The 11616-nt window shown below is 34.6% G+C and overlaps 1 pseudogene; it reads left to right on the top strand.

The window, feature by feature from the left end:
- Nucleotides 1-216: 216 nt before the first annotated feature.
- LOC133328546 (uncharacterized) lies at nucleotides 217-8560 on the top strand (annotated as a pseudogene).
- Nucleotides 8561-11616: the final 3056 nt, after the last annotated feature.

The following is an 11616-nucleotide window of genomic DNA, read 5'->3' as shown; positions in this document are numbered from 1 at the left end:
CCTAGTTTTTGTTTTATGTACTGTTGAGTGTCTCATCGATTTCGTGAGTGTATGGTACTTTTTTAACTGTTGTGATGATTGTTCTACAAGTATTTTCAACTGTTCGGTTCGATAATTTGTTTGTTTGAAACCATTATTGTCAAATATTTTCCCTTTAATTTTTATTTGATTTTCGAACGAATTTTGATTGAAGAATTTTTCTTTTTTCTTTTGAAAATGATCGAAATTTTATCATTACCACGAAGACCAAAAGAAACCGCAGTTGATATATCAAAATTGAAATTAAAATCCGGGCTTCCGCTCAACAGTTTACCCGGATGGGAGCAGATTCCCTTGAATTGTAAACTGCCAATGGTAAAATGCCCGGGTAATCAGGTTATATTTTCCATTAATAAAATTGGTCAAGTTATAAAAAAGAAAGAGAGGTGAGATAAAGTAAAATATTGCAAATAAAATTGATATTAAAACATATTTTATCAGGCAAGAATTTGATATCTCAACCACCGAAAGTCTGCCTGAATATAATCCTCTACAAGATTCCAATTTGCGGGCATTCTATGCCAATGAACGAAATTTGAAACGTCTACGAGAAAATGGAGAAATTACGGAGAACAACGATGTTATTTGCAATCTGAAGGATTTCAATAAATATCGTCAGAAACTGCATAAGGCCAAGGTGTATTATATTCTGCAGGAAATGAATCGTATGGTAAGAATGGGAATTGTATTTTCAAGAGATTGATAGTCCGTATTCTCAGAGGGTACTGCCTCATTTGAAGTAATAATTTGAAGTTTTAGTTTCTCAGTGTTTATTAACCAAATCTCTCAAACTCAAATCTCAATTACCAATATATTTCGCGTTTGGCTTTACATATGTGGATCTTATCCGCTTTTTCTAGCCGTACTGGCCTTAATACGATATTTCGGGTTTTCAGAGTATAAAATAGCTCTTCAATTGTTTATGTGGATATGTAGGAGGCATATATAAGGGTCTGTGTCACATTTTTTCAATCGAATTGCCAGCAGTTTGGTTTTATGTAGTCATTATATGCCTTTTTTAAAATAACCCCCTTATGAAGGCCCCGCCCGATTCTAGATATTGTAATGTTCCTACTCACATTTCAACCGAATTGGCAGTTATATGGTAAAAAGTGGTCAATATATGCCTTATTTGGACACAGCCTCATATATAGCTCCTACCTTGTATTAGGCATTTGAAAGGTCCTATCGACATATTCCAATCGAATTGGCGTTTCTTTCACATTTCGAGTTCTCAGAGGATAATAAGCATCCTCATTTACAAATCAAAATATAGGTCAAAATTTTGATAAAGCGCATTTATATATTTAAGAACTTTTAAGGTGGTTGTCCGTTCTGCAACCGAATGTTGACGTCAATAATGAACATAATATCAAAGACCCTTCGTATATAATTTTCAATATTTAATAATAATTTGACATGATTTCTATACATGAATCTCGCCCCCTTTATAACTGATATATGGTCCGCTTTTTCAATCGAGGTGTCTGTAAACGTCCACTTCTTATAATTCAGATGCAGTGAAATACCCTATTTTTCACTTTTCTAGGATTTAGAACATCGTGATCGGGTTCTTATCAACAATGCCGAATACATAACCAGTTGTGATCATGGCAACTTGGCAGCACGTCAACACAGCTACAACGAAGTTTTACAACGTAAAAACGCGTTTCAAAAAATTATGGGCATCCAAAGTTTCGAAAATTAATTATATTAAAGCAACAAAAACAATGGCATACACCACCATGGAACATCAAAAACTACTACGCCACCTCAGTATGAAACGGCATTGGGATCAATGCAATGATATTCAACGTAAAAAATTAATTAAATTCAAAAAACTGATACAATTTAAAAGTGATCGTTTCTATAAGAATTTGAAACGTTTGAAGGCGGCGCGAACCCAAAAGAGTGGTGAAAAGGAAATGGACTCATGGAAACAACGGTTGGCAGAACGTGTACGCAATCAAGAGAAAATTCGTGCAATTCTAACGGAAATTGAAGAGCAGAAGAAAGCCTACATTGAGGAGCATAAAAAGAAATATAAGGAAAAGTGGATGCTGATACAAAAGGAAATCAAAAATCGTTCTATGCATAATCGCAGGAAATTGAAAAAGACAATTGACCAAAAACAGAATTCCAACAATAAAACACCATGTCCAAAACTCAACACAAATCCCTCGTACTGCGCTGAATTTCAATCAAGCTTTGATAAACTAATTGACAAAGATGTTTGCAAAGCTCTAAATGCCGCTTTGGACATAGAGGCCAACCTGCAGGTACCATTTGAGGCTAATGATCCGATTTATAAAGCCGCCCAATTTATTATGCAACATATTCTAAAGAAGTTGAATAAGGATTTGTCGAGTGACAAAGAGGCATCCGAAAGTCTTTGCTGTCGTATTGAGGCATTTTTCGAGGAGGTCAAGAAATTTGTTATATTTGTAAGCTTTGGATTTTCTTTTTTTCGGAAATGTAATATAAATCATTTTCCTTTAGAGATCAACCCAAATTATTTCTGCCATACGCAAGGCCATTAATGAAGGTCAGTGTCCAAAGGCTAGTGTATTGGGTTCGGAGTCCATGTCTAGACCATTTCTTAAGCGGACATCTGGTGGCCGCGTTTCTTTTAATAATACTTCCAGTACGATTGGTATCTCCAGTTATGAAATACATCCTCTAATTGAAGTGAAGGAGGTTGGTGATCGTAGACCAACACCAGCTGTGAGTATTAGTCATATACCCAAAGTAGTATTAGTCGTATACCCAAAGTCTAATGGCGAATGAGGTTATATGCACTTTGATTGACAAGGTTATTAGTTTTAGAGCCTAAGATCCATTGGAACAAATCCTTTTCATAAAGTATGAAATTGATTTTCAAATGTCCGTCTGTTTGGTGCCACTCATTCCACCCCACTCATTGTGGTGTCTCCCCGTCTCCCCACAAATAGCTTAATATTAGGTTGGCCAAAAAGAAATCCATTATTTTTCGGCAGATGACTGTACTGATAGATTTCTCGTAAAGTATCGATCAAACAATTTCTGATTTATGCTGGTTGGAAGGGTGACATTTCGCACAAAAAAAATATTTTCCTGTGTTTTTTTTTTTTTGTGATTTCAGTTGTAATTTAGTGAACAGAAAGAAAATTCGGCACATTTTACTGCTTTTATTTGACCAAGTCGAAAATGCAAGCCAAACGGCTAAGATTTTGAACAATGTTTATGGTTCCGATTATGTAACAGCCAATTATGTGCAATTGTGGTTTCGTAGATTCCGTTCAGGAATTTTAGGTCTTAAAGATGCACCTCACACAGGTAGACCGAAAATGTCAAAAAATTGGAGAAATGATCGCAGTTGACCGGCATGTTAGCAGTCATAACAGCGCCTAGTAGCTAAAAATCGACCATAAAACTGTTTCAAAACATTTACAATTGACCAAAAACGGCCAGAATTGGACAGGAGAGGTAGGTGTCGTTTTCCACCAGGACAACACTACGCCACACACATCTACAGTGACTCGCCAGAAAATTCTGGTCTTGGCACCAAGCCATTATCATTTTTACTTGTATTGCTAAATTTCTTTAATTATTAAAATTGGTATCTAGGGAGGATTGTGAAAATCGACTACTAGAGTTTTTTGCAAATAGAGAGGAGAGAAAGGCATTATGGAGTTACCTTTAAAGTGACAACAAATCATACAACAAAATGGTGCATATTTGGCCCAAATCGGACATTCCGAAGCATGCTAAATAAAGTCCAAAAGTTTATATAAAAATATAAATCCATTATTTTTCCCCAACCTAATATTTGAATAACATTTTTTTTTAAATGGGTGTGTACCGATTGGTCACTTCAAAATGTTTGCCCTTTGTGGGGAAGGTAATAAAACGAGGTGACCGATAGGTTTCATCTTTCAACATTTTTAGTATTATGTTTTTTATACCATTCACCACACTGTGGTACAGGGTATAATGTCTTTGTTCATATGTGTGTAACAGGTAAAAGGAAACGAGATAGACCCATGGTTCGTTTTGAGAATATGCATAGAAGCACTTTCAGAGTCGTTTTATGCATATCTGTCCATCTGTTGATGTTAAATTCTAAATAAAGTACAAGTTGCATTTCTGATCCGAATTGGATGAAATTTGGCACATCTCTTTTATTTGGTCAAAGGACGAACGATTTAAAAATTGGTGTAAATCGGTTCAGATTTAGATATAGCTAAGATAAATATTTTCCGATTTTTTCTAAATGGTACACCAAAGCCCGGATATTTCTTTCAATTTGCTTGGAATTTGTCATAGCGTACAGAATTGAGTCTCTAATGATGTGTGCTCAGTTTCGTGCAAATCGGTTCAGATTTAGGTATAGCGCACATATATATTTTCGTCACATTTTATGTGAATGGTTCATTAAAGTTGCTATGTATCTTTCGATTTGCACAAAATTTGACATTGCGATGGGTCTAGAATGATTGATTGAATTGAGTCTAGAATTATGTTTGCTAAGTTTAGTAAAAATCGGTTCGGTATACCTAATACCGCCCTATTTTATGTAAATTGTGCAATTGAGACTCAAAGCTACGCTTATTGACACAACATGTTGCAAAACGTACGGAAGTTAATATAAATTCATTTTTGGAAGTTTCTGGAATCGGTTCAGATTTAGATATAGCTCCAATATACATTTTCCTCTGCTTTTAGGTATATGGTGCGCCAAACTCATTATGTTTGTCCATTCGACACGAACTTTTGCACAACGTATTAAATTGAGACAAGAATGACGTTATAGCGTTTTGTTTAAATTGGTGCAGATGCAGACATAGCATTAACATTTCATGTTAATTGTGCACCAAATAATCAAAGGGTATCTGATTGAGATTCAATTTTGAACAGTGCAGCATACCGAATAGCGTGTGTCAGGTTTGCTTTAAATCTATTTACATAAATTTACCCCATTGTACGCATACATCCCGATTGTAATGAAATTTAGCATATTTGGCTGAATGTCAAGTGTATTAATTGATTTCCGTTAAATGTTCCTTCGAAAAGGTCAGGATACATCAGTTGAATATACCCAAAGATGTAAGAATTGCCCAAAAATGGTTCAAACTCAAGGTATGTCATATTATCAGATCACTCACGGCATCTGATTTCTGGACGACTTTTGCCCTGGCGCAAGCGTCGTTGACGATTGAATTAGAATGCTTAAGAAATATATTGGGAATTTCGCTATAACTTGTGAACATTTCTGAAGGAAGGGAGAATAATTACTCTTTTTATACCCTTCACCACACTGTGGTACAGGGTTTTATGTATTTGTGCATATGTTTGTAACAGGCAAAAATAATAGAGATAGACCCATGGTTCCTTTTGAGAATATGCATAGAATCACTTTCTGAGTCGATTTACGCATGTCCGTCCGTCTGTCCGTCTGTCCGTCCATGTATTTTTGTGAACAAAGTACAGGTAGCATTTATGATCCGATTTGGATGAAATTTGGCAAAGGTTACTTAATTGGCCCAAGGACTATGTAATAGAGATAGACCCATGGTTCCTTTTGAGAATATGCATAGAATCACTTTCTGAGTCGATTTACGCATGTCCGTCTGTCTGTCCGTCCGTCTGTCCGTCCGTCTGTCCGTCCATGTATTTTTGTGAACAAAGTACAGGTCGCATTTATGATCCGATTTGGATGAAATTTGGCAAAGGTTACTTAATTGGCCCAAGGACGAACCCTATTGAAATTGGAAAAAAAATCGGTCGACGTTTAGGCATAGCTCCCACATAAGGGTACCCCCAAATTTTCGGTATTTTGAGGTTCTTGAGCGCGTTTTTAACTGAATTTGCTGAAATTTGGTACTTTGGGTTCTTATTGGGTAGCAAACCTCCCTACCAACAATTTTAAATAAAGGTCTATTTTTCGGATATCCCCCATATAAGAGTACCCCCAATTTTCGGTATTTTGGGGGTTTTGATCTCATTTTTCGACCGAATTCGCTGAAATTTGGTACTTTGAGTTATTATTGGGTAGGAAATCTCCATACCAAAAATTATAAATAAAGGTCCATTTTTTCGGAGAGCCCCCATATAAGGGTACCCCCAATTTTCGGTATTTTCGGATTCTTGGGCTCGTTTTATAACCGAATTCTCTGAAATTTTGTACATTGGGTTCTTATTGGGTACCAAATTACTCCACTAAAAATTATAAATATAGATCCAGTTTTTCTGGTAGTCCCCATATAACGGTACCCCCAAATTTTTGGTATTTTGGGGGTTCTGAGCGTTTTTAACTGAATTTGCTGAAATTTGGTACTTTGGGTTCTTATTGGGTAGCAAACCTCCCTACCAACAATTTTAAATAAAGGTCTATTTTTCGGATATCCCCCATATAAGAGTACCCCCAATTTTCCTTATTTTGGGGGTTTTGATCTCATTTTTCGACCGAATTCGCTGAAATGTGGTATTTTGAGTTATTATTGGGTAGGAAATCTCCATACCAAAAATTATAAATAAAGGTCCATTTTTTCGGAGAGCCCCCATATAAGGGTACCCCCAATTTTCGGTATTTTCGGATTCTTGGGCTCGTTTTATAACCGAATTCTCTGAAATTTTGTACATTGGGTTCTTATTGGGTACCAAATTACTCCACTAAAAATTATAAATATAGATCCAGTTTTTCTGGTAGTCCCCATATAACGGTACCCCCAAATTTTTGGTATTTTGGGGGTTCTGATCGTATTTTTCGACCGAATTGACTGTAATTTAGTACGTCGAGTTTTTATTAGGTAGCAAATCTCTCCACTATAAATTATAAATATTGGTCAATTTTTTCTGGTAGCCCCCATATAAGGGTACCCCTCAATTTTCAGTATTTTGAGTTTCTTGAACCAAATTCTTTTTATACCCTTCACCACACTGTGGTACAGGGTATTATGTCTTTGTGCATATGTTTGTAACAGGCAAAAGGAAACGACATAGACACATGGTTACTTTTCAGAATATGCATATGCGATTTAAGCACGAAATTTGGCACAGCGTAACAAATTAGGTCTAGAATGATGTGTGTTAAGTTTCCTGAAATTTGGTTCAGATTTGGATATATATCTCATATATATTTTCGTCCGATTTAAGGTAAAGTGTGCACAAAAGTCCCTATATATCTCTCGATTTGTACTAAATTTGGCTCAGCGTAATGAATTAGGTCTAGATGTGTGTTAAGTTTCCTGAAATCGGTTCAGATTTAGATATAGGTTCTATATCTGACCAAATGAACAATTTAGTATCGGTTGCAGAAAGACGTGTTTATGGTTCCAAATTCATTTTACTGATCCTTTAAAAATGCGACGTCTGTTAGGATTCATCTGTTGAATATACACAAAGTGGTGAAGGGTATCATATAGTCGGCCCCGTCCGACTTTACTACTTTCCTTACTGGTTAAAGTTTAAAATTATTATCGTCTTTTCTGATATTTATAACCGAAGATATCTGTTCTAAATGTTCTCGGAAGATTTTTCAGAAATTCCAAAATAATTCGGATTTTTGAAGACCATTCCACAATTTTCGGTATTTGAACTGTAATTTTGCATTTCGGATACATGAAGAATAAAAAACATCTTTGCCGAAATATCTAAGGGTTCATTATTTCTTGATGGGAATATAAAACATTCGAAGGAAATGAAAATGACATAGCCCAGCATTAGAATATCGGTCGTTTTCGGTATGCTAGCTCCAATCTCGAACTTGATATCTGTTATTTAGTATTTTGTTACAAAAAAGTCAAATTTTATCGACTTTATTGCTTTGCTCTGATTCGTGCTATTACTATTTTGGATTAAATTGAATGCCAATATTTGCGGATAGCAAATTTTAACCTCAAACATCCGATTTTTAGAAGAAATCTATACTATTTACTCATTCTATGTTTCTCCATTTCTTATCGATATTCAACTTAAATGATAATGAGCAATTATTAAAAGAAATAATTAATTATTTATTTATATGCCATTACTTTTTTGCAGGGTTCCTTGGCCTCCATTGTGGTAGATTCAACAACCAGTCTGCTGGAGAAGACACATGCCAGTCACCTGTGTCGCAATGAATTGGTATTTATTGAACATTATTTCACAAAATTCAAACGTGATTTATTAGTCGGCATCGGTCGTCGTGTATTTGCTGCTATTCAATGTCATTTTGAGCACAAAATTATGAATGTTCGACAGGAGCTATTGGGTAAGTAACTGTCAACAATTAGTTATGTTATCAATAATTATATTCATGGTTATTTTCGATACAGATATTGATCGTAAATTTTTGATTAAACAATCAACAAAATCAATTCTAAGATATGCCATAAATCCCCTCGATTTTGAATCGAATTTACGTCTTTGTATTAGTGCAATTTCAAGTGATATTATTTGGTCATTGCAAAAGGTTTTACTGAAAATGCCCACCGATCCAAGACGTCCCATTAAGCCAAGGGCTAATTGTCAATGTATGCATGATAAGGCGATGTTTTGATGGGAGAATATTGTTATAATTGTTGTTTTGGAAATTAGTAACAAATTTCAAATAAATGTTTGTTTTTAAATAGAAATTTGAATATATGTATTTTGTGAATACCTTTTTACAGAGTTTTTCCATTAAATGGTAAATGTTCAGAATTGGATGCAGGTCATAATGAATTTGTCACTCCGTTTGAAACTCATCGATAGGAACAGGTTTTGATATACAAGGGCCCGTTATAACTGTACCTCCTCATTTTCGGTATTTTACTGTACTTTGCATACCGGATTTTGGCCGGCGATGCAAATATTTTTCAGAAATCCATTTTTAAAAGCTTCCCTTTTTTATAACTTAAAATTTAACAGATATTTAAATAGATTTGTATCGCCCCTATAGAAAATGGGGGTTCTGATACAAGGATATTAAAATGTGTTCCGATCTATGGGTTGCAAACGTAGTGACAAATTTAATATGAACTTCAACCAATAGTGAAAGATAGACAAATTAATATCATACCACTGAATCCGTTTTTTTAGAGGGTGAAAAAAACTGTTCAGGTTCGTGCAAGGAAAAAGGCACCAAAATTATTTAGCTTTTTTACATGTTCGCCATTGTAATGTGTTAAATGCATTTTGCAATTTTCGTAAAAATAAGATACCGTGACCCCGGCGAACGAACAATAAATCGCACAAAACAGTCACTTGTTGACTGCCTCTCCACAATAACTCTTGAGTTTTCGGAGCCTCAGATGAATTTTCGTTGTAAATCCGCATTGAAATGTATTTCAAGGACCCGATTTATAAAACTGCGCCATAAATACGAAGTAATGAGTGGAATTATTGATCAATTCCAAAGAACTGCAAGACAAGGGCAGGCAGAATGTTTTCAACGTTTTTAAATGCATCAGCAATATTCACCGTTGTCCTTGGCTAAATGCATGGGTTTTCTTCCTTACCTCAATAACTTTTACCAAAAGACTTGATTTCTATAGATAACAAAATATCGGATAATAAAAACGAGAACGAATGACGACCAATAAGAAAAGTAGTAAAGTCGGACTGGACCGTCTATATGATACCCTTCACCACTTTGGATATATTGTTCATATGCATCCTAACAATTTCATGTAAATGTTCCACATGCCTTTCTGCAACCTATGCTACATTTTAATTTCGTTCCTGCAGATTTAGAGTATTTTGCTTACAACGTGACAAATTTATGGAAATCGATTTATAGTAAACTTGATACACGCTATTCAGTATGCCGCTCTTTAGTATCAATCAAACACCTGTTCGAAATATATATGGAAGATATGTCTCAATTTGATACGTTGTACAAAATTTCGTGTCAATCGGACAAACATTAGGTGTTTGGTGCGCCATTTAACTATAATCGGACGAAAATTTATATATCTAAATCTGAACCGATTTACTCGAAACGTAACACACATCATTTTAGACTTAATTCAGTATGCCATGCAAAATTTCGTGCAAATCGTAGAATATATAGGGAGTTAGGTGTACCAATTAAATTAAATCATACGAAAATATATATGGGAGCTATATCTAAATCTGAAGCGATTTTTCTCAAATTCAATAGGGTTCGTCCTTGGGCCAAATAAGTGACCTACACCGAATTTCATCCAATTCGGATAATAAATGCGACCTGTACTTTGTTTACAATTGAACATCAACAGACGGACATGCATAAATCGACTCAGGAAGTGATTCTATGCATATTCACAAAAGGAACCATGGGTCTATTTCGTTTCCTTTTGCTGCTACAAACATATGCACAAAGACATAATACCCTGTACCACAGTGTGGTGAAGGGTATACATATCAATTCTTGTCGGAAAATTCTGCAGTATAGTATTTTTTAAGGAAGCAATAAAAAGCTAATATCACCCTGATTATGTTTTCTTTGCCATCTTAAAGTAAATGATTATATTGCGTGCCCCTTCTTTAATAAAACGAATACCTATGTGTATACATTTATCGCCGATTAATAATCTGTGTGGCTCTAAGGATACTTTTCGTTATAGCATTGATGTCTATAATACGTGTCAAACCAATCCATGAAAATGAAACTCAAGAATGTCCAAACAAGTTTCCGTTAATATCACCAAGACACGCAAACTTCAACTAAGTAATTTGCAGACAACATTCTTGATAAGAATACATTTTTGGTAAGCTGAAAATGAATGTGTTGTTAGCCCTAATTGAGTTATTATGTGTGAACTTTAATAATGATAATATTAATTAGTTACTTGAAGGAGGAAAGGAAATGCTATTAGAGGGAATGATATTAATTAATATTTTTTGTAATGTTAAGTTGTAGTAGTACACCACTACGTATGAGTGTCATGGTAACTTGGCTTACCATAATAAGTATACGTGGAGATGAACACAATGTTACAAAAAATTTGATTAAAATATTCTTTTATATTACATTTAAAATTCCAAAATTGTTCTTTTTTGATCATTTATTTTATTTTAAAATATTTTGAATTTAACAATAAAAATAACCATTAACACATAAAATAAAATATCTATTGTGTTAACATACAACATCGTATTATTTCCTCTAACTTTAAAAACTAAAAAATAATAAATATATGTATTATGCGTTCAAATCCGCCCAACTTTTTTAAAACTGTGCGATGTAAACTTTGAGACAAATTTCCACTATACATAAACATATCGAATGCAGCAGTGTTGAAATGGGGATGTTATAACCAGGATGGTTGGTAAACAATTTGCCATTTATATCATGGATAATAATAACCCCAAAAAAACTCAATTATGTATTAATAATTATTAAAACTAATTAACAAACAACTATTCAGTAAAATCCTGTTAAATTTTAATCTTGGGATTTTAAATTATACCCATGCTTCAGATCCATACAACAGCACGGGTAATGTCAGTGTCTTGTAGAGTGTGAGATTGGTCTGCCAAGTAGTGGCATTGATTTTGAGTAGCTTACTCAGACAATAGTAGCATCTGTTGGCCAACACTATTCTCCTCCGGATTTCAAAGTTGATGTTATTAGTTTGGGTTAACGTGGTA

The sequence above is a fragment of the Musca vetustissima genome, unplaced genomic scaffold, assembly GCF_032173495.1.
Source record: "Musca vetustissima isolate MV318-11 ecotype Yass unplaced genomic scaffold, APGP_CSIRO_Mvet_v1 utg20874, whole genome shotgun sequence".
Classification (NCBI taxonomy): domain Eukaryota; kingdom Metazoa; phylum Arthropoda; class Insecta; order Diptera; family Muscidae; genus Musca; species Musca vetustissima.
Note: the sequence above shows the minus strand (reverse complement) of the source record. Positions and strands in the feature narration are given on the sequence as shown.